Below are 24,219 nucleotides of genomic sequence, written 5' to 3'. Positions count from 1 at the left end.
GGCACTAGAGACCCATAAGGATGGAAGGGTAAAAGAGAAGTAAGAAATGTAAGTACTTAAGAGATACAATTTACACTATATAGGTGCCTAATTTTTCTCAAGTCCAAACTTTTTATTTCATTGCTTTTTCCTATTGTTTTCCTATTCACAATTTTATTTTTTTCTACTCTGATCTTTGTACCTTCTTTGAGCTCTATTTGCTCTTCATTTTCTAGGTCTTTGAGGTCTAAACGCAGATTTACGACCTTTCCTTGTTGTACTGTGTTCATTCAGTGATACCATTTTCCTCACAGTCCTACTTTAGCCATATTGTACATATTCTGATATAGCGTATTTTTATGTTTCTTTAGTTCTAGGGTTTTTCTTTCTTTTTTTCTTTTTTTTTTTTTTTGAGACTTCCTCTTGAACTCATTGCTTATTTAGAAGTATAAGATTTACAACCAAATGTGGTGGCTCACACTTGTAATCTTTGCGCTTTGGGAGGCAGAGGCAGCTGATCACCTGAAGTCAGAAGTTCAAGACCAGCCTGGCCAACATGATGAAACCCCGTCTCCACTAAAAATACAAAAAATTAGCTGGGTGCGGTAGTGCATGCCTGTAATCCCAGCTACTCAAAAGGCTGAGGTAGGAGAATCACTTGAATCCAGGAGGCGGAGGGTGCAGTGAGCTGAGATCATGCCACTGCACTCCAGCCTGGGCAACAACAGCAAAACTTGGTCTCAAAAAAAAAAAGTATGATATTTACATTACACATGTTTAAAAATTTTACTGTTTGTGTTTCTTTAATAAATTTTTGGTTGATGCCACTTGGCCCAGAGGACAAACTCTGAAGAATTTCAATCAATACAAATTTGTTGAGATTTGTCTTATAACCCAGAATATAATCTCCTCATGAATGCTCTGTGTCTGCTGCTTTTGGGGGTGAAGAGCTCTACATGTGCCAATTAGAACCCGTGAGTTGATTTTGTTGCTCTGATCTTCTGATTCTTTGCTGTTTTTTCCATTTAGTGCATCTATCAGTTGCTGAGTGGGTGGTATTAAAGCCCTGAATTATAATTGTGGGTGTTTCTAGTTCTCCTTTAACCACTACAAAGTTTTGCTTTATGTATTTTCAGGCTGGGCTGTTTAATGCATCCAGTTAAGATGGTCATGTCTTCTTGAGGGATTGACCCTTTTTTCACTATGAATTTCTGTGTGTTAAGAGTAATTTTCTTGACTCTAATATGTACTTCACCAGGCATTAATATGACTAGTTCTTCACTTATTGATTAATTTTTTAGGGTATATATTTTCATGCTTTTACTTAACATCTTTATGTTACTGAGTACAAAGTGAATGTATTGCAAACAGCATATGGTTGCATCACATTTTTTTTTTAACTAATTTTGTCAGTCTGCTATTGATGGGTGTATTTACATTAAAGGTAATTACTGATATTATAGTACTTAAGTCTACCATTGTATTATTTGTTTTCTATTTGTTTTTATTTGTTTGTGGAACTATCTGTTTATCCTTCTTGACATTGATGCCATACTACTTTGTATTGTTAGAGCTTCTGCTAGTCTGGAGCAGGCATGAGTTTCTGTGGGCTGTGTTCCATTGCTAGGTTGGAGGGTGGGAAATGCCAGGTATGGATCACGTTGTTCTGTTGAATGGCAGGATGTAAGACAGCCAGTTGCTGTGATGCTCTCTTGGTCCTGGGGTTTCAAGCCAGTTCATTTCCCCCTTTCTACCTTCTCAAGTTCTTATTTGGCTGTTTGTTGCACGGTTTCCAGGACCTATCATTGTATTTACATGAAGAGGAAGAACAAGAACCATCTTATCTAGACAAAAAAGATCTCCTCATATTTTTATAATTTACTTTTGGAACAAGTATTTCTTGAAAAATATATTATAGATTATATTCTTTGTTAAATATTAAGGAAACATAGATTAAACCAACTGTCTTTAAAGAATTCACAAATCTCTAGAGGAAGAATTTCACATGTAAACCAATACGTATAATCAATGGAAAGAGATCCAATGATAATATTGTCAATCCTCCCCTATTCAGAAGAAGAAATCTCAAAGTCACCCTGAACAGTTCACAGCATTTTTCACAGATGATTTGATACTTAGACCTATGTAAGCCCTTACAAGTTTAATATAATGTTAAAGTGAATACTCTTAAGTTGAAAAAACAAACAGTGCCAAAATAGTCAGTCCTTGGAAGAGCTTGACATATTTGAGGTATTGTGAGTTTAGGATGCCAAGTATGAAGAGCAAGTGAGACATTCTGCTAATTGAGGGTGAGCAGATATTAGAGCCTGGGTTATGAAGAGCCAGTGGGTTATTTTAAACAGGAAAGTAGCATTGATTCATTAACAGTATAATGCTGTTGAGCACTTTATGATGATGAATGTATATTCAGTAATATTAAGCTGCTTTCCATCCTGCACCCTCTTCATCATTTTGACCTGAGTATTTAAATATGTGCACTGCTAGCATTTTGGGAAAAGCAGTCTTTTTTGGTGGCAACAATTTTATTACTAAACAACGAATTGTATTCCTGGATACTGCATAAAAATACCAGTATTTTGTACCAGTTGCTGTGACAACAACTCAAAAGCCATCTCATATTACCATATATCCCCTACAGAGAGGTGGATACTAGAGAGACGATACTGCTCTAAGTGAAATTGATGATTTAAGATAAGTCGTAGGCCTGGTATCAGAAAGAATAGACATTCACAGAAATCCCTACATAAAAGAAAGCAACAAAAAATAATAGAGAATAATTATTAGGCCATGATTGAGGGACAAGGAAATGGAAGACATGACCAGAGATAATTTAGAAAATCAGTAATGAGACATAAGTGTTCCTTACGTTCTACCTCAAGTTCAAGTCCTAGAGATTGTTTAAAAGGAATTTGGAGAGAAAGGGGCTTTTTTTGACTTTAAGTTTTAAATTCTGAGAGGAAACGTCTTACATAAGCTTCTGTTAAAGCCACATGTTTTATGAAAGTGATGGTGTGAGTCAGGACAATTATCAGCTAATTCGTTCTAACAGGTTGCCCTGGTGCAGAAAGGGGCCTAACAATTCCATCATGACCTTGAGGAGAGATTTAAAACCTTAATTCATTTTCTGACTTAGGAGGTTTTCAGAGGAGGAAAGTTACTTTTAGATCCAAAATATTTTATAAGGATTAAATAGGTGAACAGCTAAACATCTTCTGTGCCTTATAATATATGTAATACATGTTAGCTATTGTTACTATGGAATGTCTACTTCGTGTCTTACATTCTTGTATGTATCAACCTAAAAACCATTTTTAGAATATTATATCTATGCTGACTTTGGTTTAAAGTAGTTTAAGGAAGGAACATCCCCTTCCTTTCAACTATCTAAGTAATTCACTTTGCTTACATATAGTTATCAAGCTAGATGTTTGCCTCCATTTCAATTAAGATCCTAGAGACTTGGTCTTATAGTTAATTAATGGCTATAGTCACATAATCTATCTATCTATTAGATAAATTATCATCCTCGTGATCCAATGTGGCAGCATCCATATTCCAGGCCAAAGAACAAAGAAATGAAATAGAAGAGAAACAAAGAATTCTGCCAAAAGCATCTTAGGAAAAGTTCAAGAAATAAGTAACAGAAGACACTATACTGATCGAGATGTAGTCACATGGGCATAGTAATCTGAGGCAGAGGCTTTAAAGCATAGTTTTTATGCTGAATGGGCATTTTTCAAGGTAAAAATATTATTTCTATTAAAAAAAGAAAAAAGAGACATCAAAAGACAATAAGAAATCTCTACAAGGTATAACATGATTTTCATTGAAACAAAAGCATAATGTGAAGAATACACCTTTAACATACTATACATAATGCATTTTGAAATTACAAAGCATAAACTTAAAATATTAGTCCCAAAGTTGTATATAAAGTATATATTTCAGAGACAGTCAGATCACTTCAGGTCAGGAGTTCAAGATCAGCCTTGACAATATAGTGAAACCCCATCTCTATTAAAAATATAAAAATTAGCTGAGCATGGTGGCACACACCTGTAGTCACAACTATTTAGAAGGCTGAGGCAGGAAAATTGCTTGAGCTCAGGAAGTAGAGTTTGCAGTGAGCCAAGATCATGCCACTGTCTTCCAGCCTAGGATAAAGTCTCCACAGTGAGACTTTATCTAAATAAATAAATAAATAAGGTTTATATTTCCCAGATTTTTGCATTTGACTTTTAATTTTGGTCAAGGAAGCTTGGCACTCAGAAAACATTTCAAGATAAGTTCAAGACTCAAACGGCTCCTTTAATTCCTTTTTTGGATGACTATCACTCAACAATTATAGTTGGTAGATAAAGTGCAAATTGGTCTTCATTGGAGTAATTTTATATATTAGCCAGAAAAGTCAACCCTTGGGTATAATTTCATATAACCAAAAGCGAGAACTTTACACTTGTCATCTGATTTGTATAAAGGCATGAAATAAAGTAAATAAAATTGTTTTTAAATTTGACATGTGGGAATTAGTCAATGTCTTCTCTTAACAAGATTATTGACTGAAGCTCTTTTAATATTAGAAATGTATGTATTAGGGAGCCAGACGATCAGGCTCGGCTGGTCCCACCCCCACAAAAGAACAGAAATCAGAAACAATCTGGATTGAGAGTTTCACAGCAAGTGCAGCTGAACCCGGGATGGTCCAGCTTTGTGGGGGAGGGGTGCCCACCATTACCGAGGCAGCCCACCACTACAGAGGTAGTCATCCAATACTGAGGCAGCCCGCCATTGCCAAGGCAACCAGCCATTGCTGAGGCAGTCCGCCGTTGCCGAGGCAACCCACCACTACAGAGAGACTCAGCCTTAACAGAGGTGGGCCACCCTTGCCAAGGCGGTTCTAACTACACCCATATAAACAGGACTGCAGGGAAGTTCACTAGGCAGCTGGGCGGAGCCCACAGCAGCTCAGCAAAGCCTCTACAGGCAGACAGTGACTAGGCTGCCTCCTTGGTGGGCAGGGCAGCTCTGAAGGAAAAAAAAAAAGAGAGAAGGCAGCAGCATAACCAAAACTCATAAAGCCCTAAATCCCTGGGACAGAGCACCTGGGAACAAAAAGCAGCTTATGAGTTCTGCTGCAGCAGACCTAAACGTACCTGCCGAGCAGCTCTGAATGAACAATGGAGCTCACAGCTCAGCATTTGAGCTCCTATAAAGAAGAGACCGTCTCCTCAAGCAGCTCCTTGACCCCTATATATCCAAAGAGCCACCTCATAAAGGAGAGATCAGATTGACATTTAGCTGATATCCTTCTGGGACAAAGATAGCAGAAGAAGAAAACTGGTAACAACCTTTACTGTTCAGCAGCTGCTGCAGGTGAACCCCAAGCAAGCAGGGCCTGGAGTGGACCTGAGCAGACCTACAGCAGAGGGGCCAGACTGTCAGAAGGAAAAACCAAGAAACAGAAATAACCTCATCATCAACAAACAGAACGTCTACTCAGAGACCCAATCTGAAAGCCAGCAACTACAAAGACTACAGGTGGATAAATCCATAAAGATGGGAAGAAACCAGCGCAAAAAGGATGAAAACACCCAAAACCAGAACACCTCTCCTCCTACAAGGGATCATAACTCCTCACCAGCAAGGGAACAAGGTTGGATGGAGAACGAGTGTGATGAAATGACAGAATCAGACTTCAGAAGGTGGGTAGTAAGAAACTTCTGTGAACTTAAAGAACATGTTCTAACCCAATGCAAAGAAACTAAGAACCTTGAAAAAAGATTTGATGAAATGCTAACAAGGATGGACAAGATAGAAAGGAATATAAGTGAATTGATGGAGCTGAAAAATGCAACACGAGAACTTCGTGAAGGATGCACAAGTATCAACAGCCGAATTGACCAAGCAGAAGAAAGGATATCAGAGGTCGAAGATCAACTCAATGAAATAAAACAGGAAGGCAAGACTGGAGAAAAATGGGTAAAAAGGAATGAACAAAATCTCCAAGAAATGTGGGACTATGTGAAAAGACCTAATCTACGTTTGATAGGCGTACCTGAATGTGACAAAGAGAATGAATCCAAGCTGGAAAATACACTTCAGGATATTATCCAGGAAAACTCCCCCAACCTAGCAAGGCAGGCAAACATTCAAGTCCAGGAAATACAGAGAACACCACAAAGATACTCGTCAAGAGGAGCAACCCCAAGGCACATAATCGTCAGATTCACCAGGGTTGAAATGAAGGAGAAAATACCAAGGGCAGCCAGAAAGAAAGGTCGGGTTACCCACAAAGGGAAGCCCATCAGACTCACAGCAGATCTCTCAGCAGAAACCCTACAAGCCAGAAGAGAGTGGGGGCCAATATTCAACATCCTTAAAGAAAAGAACTTTCAACCCAGAATCTCCTATCCAGCCAAACTAAGCTTCATAAGTGAAGAAAAAATAAAGTCCTTTGGGAACATGCAAGTACTCAGAGATGTAGTCACCACCAGGCCAGCTTTACAAGAGCTTCTGAAAGAGGCTCTACACATATAAAGGAACAACCAGTACCAGCCACTCCAAAAACATGCCAAATGGTAAAGAGAATCAAACACAATGAAGAATCTGCATCAACTAATGGGCAAAACAGCCAGCTAGCACCAAAATGGCTGTATCAAATTCGCACATAACAATATTAACCCTAAATGTAAATGGACTAAATGCCCCAATCAAAAGACACAGACTGGCAAATTGGATAAAAAGCCAAAACCCATCGGTGTGCTGTATCCAGGAAACCCATCTCACATGCAAGGATACACAAAGGCTCAAAATAAAGGGATGGAGGAAGATTTACCAAGCAAATGGAGAGCAAAAAAAAAAAGGCAGGAGTTGCAATTCTCATCTCTGATAAGTTAGACTTTAAAGCAATAAAGATCAAAAGAGACAAAGAAGGACATTACATAATGGTAAAAGGATCAATGCAACAAGAAGAGCTAGCAATCCTAAATATATACGCATCCAATACAGGAGCACCCAGATACACAAGGCAAGTTCTTGTTGACTTACAAAGAGACTTAGATTCCCACACAATAATAGTGGGAGACTTTAACACCCCATTGTCGATATTAGACAGATCAACCAGACAGAAAATTAGCAAGGATATCCAGGACTTGAACTCACACTTGGACCAAGCAAACCTAATAGACATTTACAGAACTCTCCACCCCAAATCCACAGAATATACATTCTTCTCAGCACCACATCACACCTACTCTAAAATTGACCACATAATTGGGAGTAAATCGCTCCTCAGCACATGCAAAACAACGGAAATCATAACAAACAGTCTCTCAGACCACAGTGCAATCAAGTTAGTTCTCAGAATTCAAAAACTAACCCAGAACCACACAGCTTCATGGAAACTGAACAACTTGCTCTTGAATGTTGACTGGATAAACAATGAAATGAAGGCAGAAATAAAGATGTTCTTTGAAACCAACGAGAATGAAGACACAACATACCAGAATCTCTGGGACACATTTAAAGCAGTCTCTAGAGGAAAATATATAGCAATAAGTGCCCACATGAGAAGCAAGGAGAGACCAAAAATTGACACCCTATTTTCAAATCTGAAAGAGCTAGAGGAGCAAGATCAAAAAATCTCAAAGTCTAGCTGAAGACAAGAAATAGCTAAGATCAGAGAAGAACTGAAGGATATAGAGACACAAAATACCCTTCAAAAAATCAATAAATCCAGGAGCTGGTTTTTTGAAAAGATCGACAAAATAGACAGACCACTAGCCAGATTAATAAAAAAGAAAAGAGAGAATAACCAAATTGATGCAATAAAAAACGACAAAGGGGATATCACCAGAGATTCCACAGAAATTCAAACCATCATCAGAGATTATTACAAACAACTCTATGCACATAAACTAGTAAAACTGGAAGAAATGGATGAATTCCTGGACACTTGCCTCCTCCCAAGCCTAAACCAGGAAGAAGCCAAAACCCTGAACAGACCCATAACAAGGTCTGAAGTTGAGGCAGCAATTAAGAGCTTACCACCCGAAAAAATCCCAGGTCCAGACGGGTTCACTGCCGAATGCTACCAGACATACAAAGAGGAGCTGGTACCATTCCTTCTGAAACTATTCCAAACAATACAAAAAGAGGGAATCCTTCCCAAATCATTTTATGAGACCAACATCATCCTGATTCCAAAACCCGGCAGAGACTCAACAAGAAAAGAAAACTTCAGGCCAATATCCATCATGAACATAGATGCAAAAATCTTCAATAAAATACTGACAAGCCAGTTGTAACAGCACATCAAAAAGCTTATCCAGCATGATCAAGTAGGCTTCATACCGGGAATGCAAGGCTGATTCAACATACGCAAGTCTATAAACGTAATTCACCACATAAACAGAACCAAAGACAAAAACCACATGATTATCTCAATTGATGCAGAGAAGGCCTTTGACAAAATTCAACAGCCCTTTATAGTAAAAACCCTCAATAAGCTAGGTATTGATGGAACATATCTCAAAATAATAAAGGTATTTATGACAAACCAACAGCCAATATCATACTGAATGGGCAAAAACTGGAAATATTCCCCTTGAATGTGGCACCAGACAAGGATGCCCTCTCTCACCACTGCTATTCAATATAGTATTAGAAGTTCTAGCCAGAGCAATCAGGCAAGAAAAAGAAATAAAGGGCATTCAAATAGGAAAGGAGGAAGTCAAATTGTCTCTATTTGCAGACGACACGATTGTATATCTAGAAGACCCCATCGTCTCAGCCCCAAACCTCCTGAAACTCATAAGCAAGTTCAGCAAATTCTCAGGATACAAAATCAATGTGCAAAAATCACAAGCATTCCTATACACCAATAACAGACTTAAAGAGAGTCAAATCAAGAACAAACTTCCATTCACAATTGCCACAAAGAGAATAAAATACCTAGGAATACAACTAAGAAGGAATGCAAAGGACCTCTTCAAGGAGAACTACAAGCCACTGCTCAACGAAATAAGAGAGGACACAAACAGATGGAGAAACATTCCATGTTCATGGTTAGGAAGAATCAATATCGTGAAAATGGCCATACTGCCCAAAGTAATTTACAGATTCAATGCTATTCCCATCAAGCTACCAATGACCTTCTTTGCAGAACTGGAAAAAATCACCTTAAACTTCATATGGAACCAAAAGAGAGCCCGCATAGCCAAGTCAATTCTAAGCAAAAAGAACAAAGCAGGAGGCATCACACTACTGGACCTCAAACTATACTACAAGGCTACAGTAAACAAAACAGCATGGTACTGGTACCAAAACAGACATATAGACCAATGGAACAGAACAGAGGTCTCGGAGGCAACACAACATATCTACAACCATCTGATCTTTGACAAACCAGACAAAAACAAGCAATGGGGAAAGGATTCCCTGTTCAATAAATGGTGTTGGGAAAGCTGGCTAGTCACGTGCAGAAAGCAGAAACTCAACCCCTTCCTGACACCTTACACTAAAATTAACTCCAGATGGATTAAAGACTTAAACATAAGACCTAACACCATAGCTTCTTTTCTTTGCCTAGAAGAAAATCTAGGCAAAGCCATTCAGGACATAGGTGTAGGCAAGGACTTCATGACCAAAGCACCAAAAGCATTGACAACAAAAGCCAAAATAGACAAATAGGATCTAATCAAACTCCACAGCTTCTGCACAGCAAAAGAAACAGTCATTAGAGTGAACTGGCAACCAACAGAGTGGGAAAAAATATTTGCAGTTTACCCATCTGACAAAGGGCTGATATCCAGAATTTATAAAGAACTAAAACAAGAAAAATACTAACAATCCTATTCAAAAGTGGGCAAAGGATATGAACAGACACTTTACAAAAGAAGATATACATGAGGCCAACAAACATATGAAAAAATGCTCATCATCACTGGTCATCATAGAAATGCAAATCAAAACTACATTGAGATACCATCTCAAGCCAGTTAGAATGGCGATCATTAAAAAATCTGGAGACAACAGATGCTGGAGAGGATGTGGAGAAATAGGAACACTTTTACACTGTTGGTGGGAGTGTAAATTAGTTCAACCATTGTGGAATACAGTGTGGCGATTTCTTAAGGACCTAGAAATAGAAATTCCATTTGACCCAGCAATCCCGTTACTAGGTATATATCCAAAGGATTACAAATCATTCTACTATAAGGACACGTGCACAGGAATGTTCATTGCAGCACTGTTTACAATAGCAAAGACCTGGAACCAACCCAAATGCCCATCAATGATAGACTGGATAGGGAAAATGTGGCACATATACACCATGGAATATTATGCAGCCATCAAAAATGATGAGTTTGTGTCCTTTGTAGGGACATGCATGAACCTGGAAACCATCATTCTCAGCAAACTGACAGAAGAGCAGAAGATCAAACACCGCATGTTCTCACTCATAGGCGGGTGTTTAACAATGAGAACACATGGACACAGGGAGGGGAGCACTACACACTGGGGTCAGTTGGGGGGAAATAGGGGAGGGATTGTGGGGGGTAGGGAGATGGGGAGAGATAGCAAGGGGAGAAATGCCAGATGTAGGTGATGGGGAGGAAGGCAGCAAATCACACTGCCACCTGTGTACCTATGCAACAATTTTGCATGTTCTTCACATGTACCCCAAAACCTAAAATGCAATAAAATAAATAAATGGGGAAAAAAAAAGAAATGTATGTATTAGTCAGTGTTCCTACAGGGACAGATCTAAGAGGATATATATATATATATACACATAAATGAGTTGCATCCAATACAGAGGGGTTTAGAATGTTGAATATTTGGTGGTTCGTCACAGATTTCAGCAGTAATAATATATTCCCTTTGATGAGCCTGCACACAAAAGAGTAAAAGGAAGCACTCAATCTGGAAAAAGCTCTCTGTCCACGTTATTTTATACACACGCACACACACATACTCTCTCTCTCTGTCTCACACACACACACACACACACACACACACACACACACACACATATATATACACATATCTATATACATACATAAATGAAGAACGTCGAGTGCAATGTTTGAAGGCAGGAAACATCCAACATCCAGCATGGAAGAAAGATGTAGGCTAGAAGTCTAGGCTAATCTCACATTTTCACATTTTTCTGCCTGCTTTTATATTCACTGGCAGTGATTAGATAGTGCCCACCACATTAAGGGTGGGTCTGCCTTTCCCAGCCCACTGACTCAAATGTTAATCTTCTTTGTCAACACCCTCATAGATACAGAATCCAATCAAGTTGACACTCAGTATTAACCATCACAATGTATTTTAGTGCACACATAGAATCTTTGAACCTAATCACTTTGTTAGTTACTGCATGGAGGAAGGACACTTCCACTTAATAATCTTTCAGTACTGAAGGGAAATGATGTCTATATGGCAAAAAAATTGTCTTTCTAAAAGTAGTAATTTCCATGAAACAATTTCCAAAATAAATTGTTAATCATTAAGAGAGCAATGTTTTGGGCCAAGTATTGGAGCTCAGGAACTACTCCTTGTTAACATTCCACATGAATAAAGCAAAGATTTTATATAAGATACAAAAATATTGATAATGTGAAAATGCTATTGATGAGCGGACGTCCTGCAGCAGATATAGTACCCTTAGACAATTACTGGCTAAAGTTCCAGGAAGATTTCATCTGAAAATCTGAGTCCATGAAGGCAACTGACTGAAAAACAGCAGTTTGATAAGATTATAGCTGTTAAATCAAATATATATAATGTACAATGGAGATATTATGGCAGGTAATATAATGCACAAATTGGTCACTGAGAACATAAATGGGATAACTGCCCAGTAAAGAAGTTTCTCAACCATTTGAAAGACCAAAATCATCTAGATGCAGATAGATTACAGCTGCAAAAAGTACATTTAGGAAAGTTGAACATTTTGAGTGACTATATAATTTTATATGGAAAAGCCTTACTGTGATGCATGAAAAATAATAAAGAGCTGTCATGCCCAGGATAACTGTTTTTTACTTTGTTAATGAGTAGTATCCAATAAAGAGGGGTTTAGAATGTTGAATATTTGGTGGTTCAACACAGATTTCAGCAGTAATAATATATTCCTTTGATGCGTCTCACATAAAAGAGTAAAAGGAAGGACTCAATCTGGAAAAAGCTCTCTAGCCATGTTATTATTAATGGTCAGGGGAAGGAGAGTTTTCTGCACTTTCTTTTCCATCTTTTAAAATCCACTCTGGTGAAGGGGAAAGTGCATGTATTATACAACCAGACTGAAGTTTTAATCTTAGCCATGTATCAGCTGTATGTAAGTATGTAATTTAGGATCTATTTGGAAGTAGAACTACTATGAGCGATGTGGAATTAGGAATGTATTCGTGAGATTTGATCTTACATAATTATGAGTGCCGATGCAGATGACTATGGAAGGTTGTAACTTCTGTGACATTAGCAGCCTTCCAGTCAGTGTAGGTTGGCAGGGCTAGGAGTTAGGAAGAAAAACTGAACTTGAAGTGGGAAGAACGAAGACAACTGGGACACAGGGAGAAACCAAGACTCAAAGGCAAAGTGGAGCCTGCCTCTGTCTTTCACTGTCTCCAACCTCTGTGACCTGCAGAATAAACTGTTGACCTTCATCATGAACCACACAAATGCCTGTCCCAGGACTTGGCATGAAGAAAGACACTTGAAGGCAGAGCTGGAGTTGCTGTGAGCTGGCCCTGTGCTTACAGGATGAGCCAGAGGAGCACGGAAAACGTGTGTGAGCTGCAGCAGCACCAGACACTCTGCTGAATTTCAGAGAGTAGTGGCTGGTGCTTCCGTCTCACCTTCTACATCTCAAATTCATCTTTTCCGGTAGCAAAACCTAAACTAGAACCACACAGGCAAGGAATACTGGAAAATGTAGTTTCACCTGGGCTAAGTTCAAACAGTACAAAACTACAGCAGCAAATTACTTAAATTTCCTGATCGGCTGTTATATCTTTTCTAAAACGGAAGACAAAGTATCTCCTAGAGTTGATATGAGTTTGAAAATATGCAAATTGAAAAGTGTGCTAGCTCCACTCACCAGCAAAGACAGCTGTATGTATCCATTCTCTCTCCACAACTACCTCACCTGTAAAGAACAGGAGCTGTAACTACAAAGATCATGAGAACCACAAGATCCTCAAGCCCTTCTCCTGCTTCTTTCACGGATATATCAATCTGGGACTCTTTCTTGAAGATACAGCCACAGGGAGGCATGCAGAAATGGCTTTCTAATCTTCCAGATTGTGCATTCAAACAATGGAATACAATATAGATAGAGGCAAAAATATAGATTTTTTTAGTTAGAAAAACTTGAAAAGAGATTAGTTCTTGAAGTGTCACACCCACCCACACAACCACCTACACACACACATGTACACACATATAAATGATAGATAACAGTTATGGCCATTTGCAGAGCTTTTCTGAGGACTAACAGAATTCTCTGAGTACCTTGTACGATGCCATGCACATATTATGCTCTTAATAACCCTTTTCTCTTTCTGCTTCTCCTTTCTAATTCATAAGTTCTGGTAGCCATTGCCATCACTCTTTTATTTATTTATTTATTTATTTGACACCGTTTTGGATCTTGTTCCCCAGGCTGGAGTGCAGTATCGTGATCTCAGCTCATTGCCATCTCCACCTTCTCGGTTCAAGCAATTCTTTGGCCTCAGCCTCCCAAGTGGCTGGAACTATCGGCACATGTCACCACACCCAGCTAATTTGTGTATTTGTAGTAGAAATGAGGTTTCACCATGTTGGCCAGGCTGATCTCGAACTCCTTCCTGACCTCAGCTGTTCTGCCCGCCTCGGCCTCCCAAAGTGCTGGGACTACAGGCATGAGCCATTGCGCCCGGCTGCATCACTCTTTTAAAATGGATATTGACTGAGTTGAGTTAAAAATAGTCTATGATCAAATAAGCTTTTTAGACATAGAAGTAAAGTAAATATCTGCCATTTTGTTAATGCTAAAGAAAGCACAAAGAAAATAGAACAAACACTTGCTAAACATGCCAATAAGGTTAGACAGCAGAAAAGAGGCATTTGTAGGTCAAATAATTCCCACTTGTGATTATCAAGAAAGGGTCTCAGCCTTTGAGATAATTTGTTTATCACATATCAAGTTTCCATTTGTAAAATTTGACTTCCTCATTCTTTTTTTCAAAATGGGGACCAAGTGAATGATTTTACAATAAACTATCAGGCATTAGAGGTAAGCAGTAAAAGCAAGACAACAGATAAAGACCTCAAGGAATGTTACAAAATCATCTTTAACAGAAAACTAATTATGTTAGCTAGTATTTATAAAGATTTAGACAAGTACAGTTAGTATATCTTTTAAATTAGGTACAAGAAATGAAATTTTATGCTAATAGACCATTAACCTGAGCTAGCCTAGAATACTTACGTGTAAAGAAATGAATTTAGGAACAGATAATCCTTGTAGAAAATTTTTTTAAAGACAAAGTTTACAACCCAAGAAAGATAAATGAAGACTCACAGAGCAGGTTTAGTATAATCAATTATTGAAAATTATTATTAAAAATTATATAGTCAGACATGGTAAAGCTGGATCACAGGAAAATTGATTTTATGCTATTTTGTAAGTTACCTTATCTCAATATCTCTTCCAAAATCACCTGTCATGCTTTTCCATAACAGGGACCCATTTTCTTACTTGGGTCATAACCTATTTTAAGCTACAACCTAGGATTGTTGACACAACCTTGTGGCTTTAAAGCAAAGTTTTAAATCTTTGCTTACTGTTATTTATAATTTGTGCTTTATTTCACCTGTTAAAAAGGTTTCGTCTTTTGAGTTAGAAGTTTATTTATTTACCGTTTTGTCATAGTGGCTTCCTATGGCTAAATTCACAGTGTTATGTCCAGTTAAGAGGTTGATATTCAAAAAATACTCTACCACTTTCAAACTGTGAGACCTGGGGTGAGTCATTTAACCTTTATCACCCTCAAAATTGGGATGATAATACTTACTTTATGGGATCATTTCAAAGCTTCAACAACATAAAGCACATAAGAACACATATCACAATGCCTTTATCAAGTTATGATGATGATGATTGTTTTCAGATTTCATAAAATTCCAACATTTTAGACATTGCCTGTCATTTTGACTTGTAAAATCAACTCTGTTTAAAATGCCTTTTGGAAAAAATACTCTGTTTGCCTATTCCTTGTTTCTTCAGCAGACTGGTAGAAGACTGTGCTTCACATATTATTCAAAGCTTTCTCCCTTAATCCATTTAGTCTAGTAACAAGTCTGCCTTAAACATTTCTTGCCCCTCGTGGGAATTCAAAACTGTTAACTAAATGACTGGTGACTGTGATTCTATCACCTCTTATAATCATCTTGTATAGTCCAGTACTACCTGACAATAACAAACACTTCTATAAACTACCAGGCAAGAAAACTCACAATCATTTTCTTCACCTCATCTTATCCCAAGTTGATTGCACTAATATTCCTTCCTAATATATCTTAACAAGAATCTTGATAAAGATTCTTAATATATATTTTATACCTAATATATCTGATAACAATCTTGAAAATAAATAATAGTGTATGACACGTTAGTGAAATCTGGGAGAAGGGAAATTATTGAAGTTTTATTTAAATCAGTATATTCAAGATATATCAGGGAAGATGTCTGTAGCACTGTAGTTCTCCAATATTCCCAAATCCACTCACAAAATCTGACAAAGCAACTAAACCTAGAAATTTACAGAAAACATTTGAAACAAAACTAAGTGACAAGGTGTCACTGTGAAACCTAAAATATGACAAACTACCAATAGCAACAACACTATATGCTCTCAGAAAGTGTGTAGGAAGGGTTAAAAAAAATAGCAAGACAAAGAAAAAAACCACAAAAACCTGAGAACACCCAAACGGAGTTATTTTTTTAAAAGATGAATAAAAATAACAAATTTTAGCCAGAGTAATTATAAAGAAAGAACACTCAAATTAATAAAATTAGAAATAAAACAGAAAACATTCCAACTGATACAACAGAATGCCAAAGATGAAAAGAGATGATTATAAATAATTATAGGCCAACAAATTGGATAGCTTAGAGGAAGCAGATAAATTATCTGATGCATATAATCTACCAAGGCAGAATTAAAAAGATATAGAAAATCTAAATGAACCAATGAAAAGTAAGGAAAACGAATCAGTAACAACAATAAAAAAAAATGATAGAATTTAACAGTGAAGCCATCAGGTTGTAGGATTTTCTTTGTTGGTAAATTTTATATTTTTTTATACAGAACAGAATATGACTCAGGCACTTAAAGAAGACCAAGGTCTCATTTACAAGAGATAAATATAACATAGATAAACATGGGGGACATTCTGTTAAGTGTAAGACAAATACAGTCATCGATGGAATGTAAAAAAGTTATCTCATAGAAGAGTGGATGGTGGTTACCAGAGGTTGAAGTGGTTTGGTTGACAGGGAGATGTTCCTTAACGGATGCGAAATTTGTCTTTGTCTAACAATAAGAGGAATACATTCACAAGTTCTATTGTACCACATAGTAACTATAGGTAATACTATACTTTATTATTGGAAAATGCTTACAGAGTGCATGTTGAGTGTCCTCTCAAGAAATGTGATAATTGTATATGGGAGGTCTCAAGATGGCCTGATAAGAGGCAGCTCGGAACTCAGCTCCCAGCAAGAGAGACAAAGAAGCTGAGTGGTCTCCACAATTCCAAACGAGGTCCCAGGTTCATTTTGTGGGTCTGGTTGGCAGTGGGTATAAACAAAATAGGGCAAATTGAGGCAAGGTGGGGCACTGCCCCACCCAGGTGGTGCCTGCTGACCGGAGGATGGGGGATCTCCTCCTCTGGGACTTCGGTTCAGATACAGCGCTCTACCCAAGCCCTCTACCACCCACAAAACAGGAGATTGATGCCGGGGTGAAAAGCCTGAGCCAGCTGCCTGAACAGGGAAGAACAGCAGCTTCCACCAGCAACAGGGCTGTCAGTAAAGATCCAGGTGGAAGTGCTGGTTGACACCGAGAAAGACAAAAAGCCGGCAGGATGGAGCTACCACCCCCCAGAAAGAAGGGGAATTGAACACAGGGAAACAGGCTATATGGCAGGATGGGTTCCCCCCACAAAGCCTAGCAGGCTAAAAAACTCTCACTTCAGAGTTTCCCACCCAGAACATGAGTTAAAGAGTGACCAGGAACGAACAAGTTCCAGAGGTAGGGGGGAAGGGCAGCTGTCATTGCAGAATCCAGCCTAATTTTCCTTAGCAAATATTGCAAAAATCTTCAATAAAATACTGGCAAACTGAATGCAACAGCAAATCAAAAGCTTATTCATCATAATCAAGTAGGCTTCATCTCAGGGATGCAAGGCTGGTTCAACATATGCAAGTCTATAAATGTAATCCATCACATAAACAGAACCAAAGACAAAAACCACATGATTATCTCAATAGATCCAGAGAAGGCCTTTGACAAAATTCAACAGCCCTGTATGATAAAAACTCTCAATAAACTAGGTATCGATGGAACATATCACAAAATAATAAAAGCTATTTATGACAAACCTACAGCCAATATCATACTGAATGGGCAAAAACTGGAAGCATTCCCTTTGAAATCTGGCACAAGACAAAGATGCCCTCTCTCACCACTCCTATTTAATATAGTATTGGAAGTTCTAGCCAGAGCAATCAGGCAAGAAAAATAAATAAAGGGTATTCAATTAGGAAAAGAGGAAGCCAAATTGTCTCTATTTGCAGATGACATGATTGAGTACTTAGGAGACCCCATTGTCTCAGGCCAAAATCTCCTGAAACTGATAAGCAACTTCAGAAAAGTCTCAGGATACAAAATCAATGTGCAGAAATCACAAGCATTCCTGTAAACCAATAACAGACAGAGAGCCAAATCGAAAGCAAACTCCCATTCACAATTGCTACAGAGAATAAAATACCTAGGAATACAACTAACAAAGGATGTAAAGGACCACTTCAAGGAGAGCTACAAACCACTGCTCAAGGAAATAAGAGAGAACACAAACAGATGGAAAAATATTCCATGCTGATGGTTGGGAAGAATCAAGGTTGTGAAAATGGCCTTACCGCCCAAAGTAATTTATAGAGTCAACATTATCGCCATCAAGCTACCAATGACCTGCTTCACAGAAATGGAAAAAACCACTTCAAACTTCATATGGAATCAAAAGAAAGCCCACATAGCCAAAACAATCCTAAGCAAAAAGAACAAAGCTGGAGGTATCATGCTGCCTGCCTTCAAACTATACTACAAGGCCACAGTAATCAAAACAGCATGGTACTGGTACCAAACCAGAGACAGAGACCAATGGAACAGAACAGAGGCCTCAGAAGAAACACTACACATCTACAATCACCTGATCTTTGACAAACCTGACAAAAAAAAGCAATGGGGAAAGGATTCCCTGTTCAATAAATGGTTTTGGGAAAGCTGACTAACCATAAGCAGAAAGCAGAAAATGGCTAGCCATGAGCAGAAAACTGGACCCCTTTCTGACACACAACACTAAAATTAACTCCAGATGGATTAAAGATCTAAACATAAGACCTAACACCATAAATACCCTATAAGAAAACGTAGGCAAAACCATTCAGGACATAGGCATAGGCAAGGACTTCATGGCTGAAACACCAAAAGCAATGACAAGAAAAGCCAAAATAGATAAATGGCATCTAATTAAACTCCAGAGCTTCTGTATAGCAAAAGGAACAATCACTAGAGCAATCTGGCAACCAACAGAATGGGAATAAGCTTTTGCAATCTTCTCATCTGACAAAGGGCTAATATCCAGAATCTATAAAGAAGTAAAACAGATTCACAAGAAAAAAGCAAACAAACACATTCGAAAGTGGGCAAAGGACATGAACATACACTTTTCAAAAGAAGACATATTTGAGGGCAACAAACATATGAAAAAATGCTCATCATCACTTGTCATTAGAGAAATGCAAATCAAAACCACATTGAGATACCAGCTCACACCAGTTAGAATGGCGATCATTAAAAAAATCTAGAGACAACCAATGTTGGAGAGAATGTGGAGAAATAGGAAAACTTTTACGCTGCTGGTGGGAGTGTAAATTAGTTCAACCCTTGTGGAAGACAGTGGCAATTCCTCAAGGACCTAGAAATAGAAATTCTATTTGATCCAGCAATCCCATTCTGGGTATATATCCAAAGAATTATAAATCGTTCTATTATAAAGACACATGCACACGTATGTTCATTGCAGCACTGTTTACAATGGCAAAGCCTTGGGACCAACCCAAATGCCCATCAAAGATAGACTGGAAAAAGATGTGGCACATATGCACCAGAGAGTACTATGCAGCCATAAAAAATGATGAGTTCATGTACTTCATAAGGACATGGATGAATCTGGAAACTATCATTCTCAGCAAACTGACACAAGAACAGAAAACCAAACACCGCATGTTCTCACTCATAAGTGGCTGTTGAACAATGAGAACACATGGACACAGGAAGGGAGCATCACACACTGGGGTCATCTGGGTGGGCTAGGGGAGGGACAGCATAAAGTGGGGAAGTTGGAGAGGGTTAACATGGGGAGAAATGCAAGATATAGGTGATGGGGGGATGAAGGTGGTAAATCACCTTGCCGTGTATGTACCCATGCAACAATCCTGCATGAAGTGCACATGTACCCCAGAACCTAAAGTACAATTTTTAAAAATATGATAATTTTGTGATTTGATGCATATGTGAATTAGCTAGATTTAATCATCCCACAATGTGCATATACACTTCAAAAGCATTATATTGTGCATAATAAATATGATTATATCTGTAAGTTTAAATATGACATATTCAAATGACTAAAATGGTGAGTCATTTTCAGGACATCTCAATTCCTTCTAGATTTTTCTTCACTTTTATTCTTTATTATTATTACATTTAAAAAATGTGGCATAAAGATATAAACCTATTAAACTAATTTTTATAAATAAGTTGTATTCTTCTCCTTATACTAGAAGCAAAATAATTTCTAATAACAGACTGAGAGCGGAATTTATACAGGATATTTTTATCTTACATATTTTCTTCCTTTCCTCAAACTGATATCTTGCTGATTCTTAGTCCTAAATCTTTGATTCATGGAACAGCAGGTGTCATGAATCTCTGTTTCCAGTCATATCAATCTCTTGCAGCTGAAAGAGACCCTGAAATTTTCAGTTCATTTTTTTTGCCATTTTTTAATTGCAGGAAATATTTTCACATTCTCAAATATGATTTTTCTAAATGTATTGATCAAAACTATAAATCATTGACCTGCTTGAAAACTCTATCAAATTTTCTGTTACTATTGGTGAAATTTTGTTAAGATAGATGCAGAACAATATAAGGTTTACAAATTTTAGAGCTTTATTATCTGTGCTGTTGATCTCAATGTATTTGAATTTTAGTATGGTTTACATAAAACAATCTTTTAAAGTATAAACAAACATCATCTAATGTAGTTATGGGAAATACCATGAAGAACTGTTCACTTTTTATGCTATGCACCATCTTTTGTACTTCAGAAAAGTCCCTTTTCCTGTTAAGGCTGTACTGGGACAAGTGAAAATGAGACGGGGGTGTTTGTCTTCTAATTATTTCTTCTTTGTAATATTTTGTATCTACCTGAATGATGTATTTCTTGGATGTTTGTAAGAACTCACCAATCAAATCATCAGAGTTAATTTATTTGTAGGATGACTTATAATACATGATTCAATATATTTTATTATTATAAGTTATTTTAGGATTTCTAATTCTCCTCATGCCAATTTTTGTAAATTAAGCATTCTCTAGGAATCTGTTTATGTAAAATTTTATATTTATATTAAATTATCAATGAATTTTATTAACTGTGGTGATTATACAGTTTAGTTTAAGAAATTTAAATATTATATATTCCTTTTAAATTCCTTAAACACTTTTTACATTGTTCAATCTGATCAGAATTGTTTTTAATTTAATAAAGCTTCAAATTAGTTTGTTCACATCTTTATATTGTTCCCTATTTCACAGAATTCTACTGAGGTTTTCAGGTTGAATATATTTGTAAATGGTCTTTGAAAATAATTTTAAAACTTTTATTAGCAGTGCTAATATACATCAATTAAGGTACACCAGTTAATTATGCTGAACAAATTATATCTTTAAATTTTTTGTGCTGCTTATGGCAAATCAATCAAAACAAGAGGCATTTTGAAATGCACTACGGTGGTGGATTTGTCAGTCTCACCTGTAGTTCTATCAATTTTTAGGTCCCCTATTTTATTTAGTTTTAGACGTCACATATTATAACATAGATCATTTTATGTACCACTTTGAGTAAATGAACACAGTTATTATGTTAGTAATATACTATTAATTTAATTACTATTAATTAATAATTACATATCACATTATGTATACATCAAAAGGATAACATAAACCAAATAAATTAAGTATAACTAATTCTTAAATACTTTGAATTTCATTTTTCACATCATCAATGTTTATTTTTTCATTTCATATTCACCTTCTATGAAGTATTGCACAATGTTTTGGAATATGGTAATTAAGTACTTATTAGAATAGTACAACGTTAATGTCTGAAGGAACATTGTCAAACTACTGGCACTCATTTCTCCAGTTGGGACAATGACAATTTACTGTGACACCAGAAGGTTTTCAGACAACTGTGACTTATGTTATTTCCTTAAATGGTGCTTACAGGGCTTCTGAACTGGAACTTTAAGGCGTTTCAAGGTGTCCATTTATGCCAACAGGATAAAGGATTGATATGCTTTTGGCTGTGTCCCCACCCAAATCTCTTCTTGAATTTCCATGTGTTATAGGAGGAACCTGATGGGAGGTAATTGAATCATGGGGGCACATCTTTCCTGTGCTGTTCTCATGATAGTGAGTAAGTCTCATGAGATCTGATGGTTTTAAAAAGACTAGTTCCCTGCACAAGCTTTTTTCTCTTGTCTGTAGCCATGTAGCCAGGTGAGACGTGCCTTTTACCTTCTGCCATGATTGTGAGGTCTCCCTGCCATGTGGAACTGTGAATCCATTAAACCTCATTCTTTTATAAATTGCCCAGTCTCTGGTATGTCTTTAACAGCAATGTGAAAACAGCTAAAACAGAAAATTGGTGCCAGGAGAGTGGGGTGCTGCTGAAAAGATACCCCAAAATGTGGAAGCAGCTTTGTAACTGGGTTACAGGTAGAGGCTGGAACAGATTGGAGGGCTCAAAAGACAGAAAAATGTGGGAAAGTTGGATCTCCCTAAACACTTGTTGAATGACTTTGATCAAAATTCTAATCATAATAAAGACAAAAAAATTACAGGCTGAGGTGGTCTCAGATGGAGATGAGAAACTTGCTGGTAACTGACACAAAAGTGATTCCTGTTATGTTTTGGCAAACAGACTGATGGCATTTTGCCCCTGCCCTAGAGATTTGTGGAACTTAGAACTTGAGAGAATGATTGAGGGTATCTGGTGAAAGAAATTTCTAAGCAACAAAGCATTCGAGAGGTGACTTTTTGTGCTGTTAAAGGCATCCAGTTTTATAGGGGAAGCAGAGCATAAAAGTTCAAAAAATTTGCAACCTGACAATGTGATAGAAAAGAAAATTCCATTTTCTGAGAAGAAATTCAATTCGGCTGCAGAAATCTGCATAAGTAACAAGGAGCTGAATGTTAATCACCAAGACAATGGGGAAAATGTCTCCAGGACATTTTAGAGGTCTTCACAGGAGTCCCTTCCACTACTGGATCAGAGTCCTAGGAGGAAAAGGTGGTTTTGTGTGGGATCCAGGGTCCCCAAGCTGTGGGCACCCTACAAACCTGGTGCCATGCATCCCAGCAACTCCAGCCATGGCTGAAAGGGGCCAGTGCAGCGCGCAAACCATGGTTTCAGAGAGTGTAAATACCAAGCATTGGCCGCTTCCACATGGTGTTGAACTTGCAAATGCACAGAAATCCAGAATTGGGGTTTGGGAACCTCCACCTGGATTGCAGAGGATGTATCATGCCCAGGTAGATGATTGCTGCAGGGGCAGGGCCCTGATGAAGAACCTCTACTAGGGCTGTGTGGAAGGAAATCTGGGGTTGTAGCCCCACACAGAATCCCTACTGGGTCACTGCCTAGTGGAGCTCTGAGAAGAGGGCCACCATCCTCCAGACCCCAGAATTGTAGATCCACTGACAATTTGCACCATATGCCTGGAAAAGCCTCAGACACTCAACACCAGCCCATAAAAGCAGCTGGGAAGGAGGCTGTACCCTACAAAGCTTCATGGGCTGAGCTGCTCAAGCCCATGGGAACCCACCTCCTGCATCAGCATGACCTGGATGTGAGACATGGAGTCAAAGGCGATTATTTGGACCTTTAAGATCTTACTGTCTTGCTGGATTTCAGATTTGCGTGGTGCCTGCAATCCCTTTTGTTTTGGCCAATTTCTCCCATTTGGAATGGTTGTATTTACCCAATGACTGTATCCTCATTGTATCTAGGATGAACTAACTTGCTTTTGATTTTAAAGGCTCATAGACAGAAGGGACTTTCTTGTCTCAGATGAAACTTTGGATTGTGGCCTTTTGAGTTAATGCTAAAGTGGATTAAGACTTTGGAAAACTATTGGTAAGGCATGATTGGTTTTAAAATGTGAGAACATGAGATTTGGTTGTGTCCTCACCCAAATCCCATCTTGAATTCCCACATGTTGTGGGAGGGACCCGGTGGGAGGTAATTGAGTCATGGGGCAGAGTCTTTCCTGTGCTGTTCTTGTAATAGTGAATAAATCTCACAAGATCTGATGGTTGTTTATAAGGGGAGTTTCCCTGCACCAGCTCTTTTCTCTTCTCTGCCGCCATGTGAGATGTGACTTTCACATTCCGCCATGAATGTGAGGCCTCCCTAGCCATGTGGAACTGTATGTCCATTAAACCTCTTTCTTTTGTAAATTGCCCAGTCTCAGGTTTGTCTTTATCAGCAGCACGAAAACATACTACTACACTGATTCACAAGTTTATACACAGTCTAACAATGACATCTTTGTCATGATTGCTGCCTGGTCACCAGCAACTATGAAAT

The sequence above is a fragment of the Sapajus apella genome, unplaced genomic scaffold, assembly GCF_009761245.1.
Source record: "Sapajus apella isolate SASKATOON/1434 unplaced genomic scaffold, GSC_monkey_1.0 scaffold39, whole genome shotgun sequence".
Classification (NCBI taxonomy): Eukaryota; Metazoa; Chordata; class Mammalia; order Primates; family Cebidae; genus Sapajus; species Sapajus apella.
Note: the sequence above shows the minus strand (reverse complement) of the source record.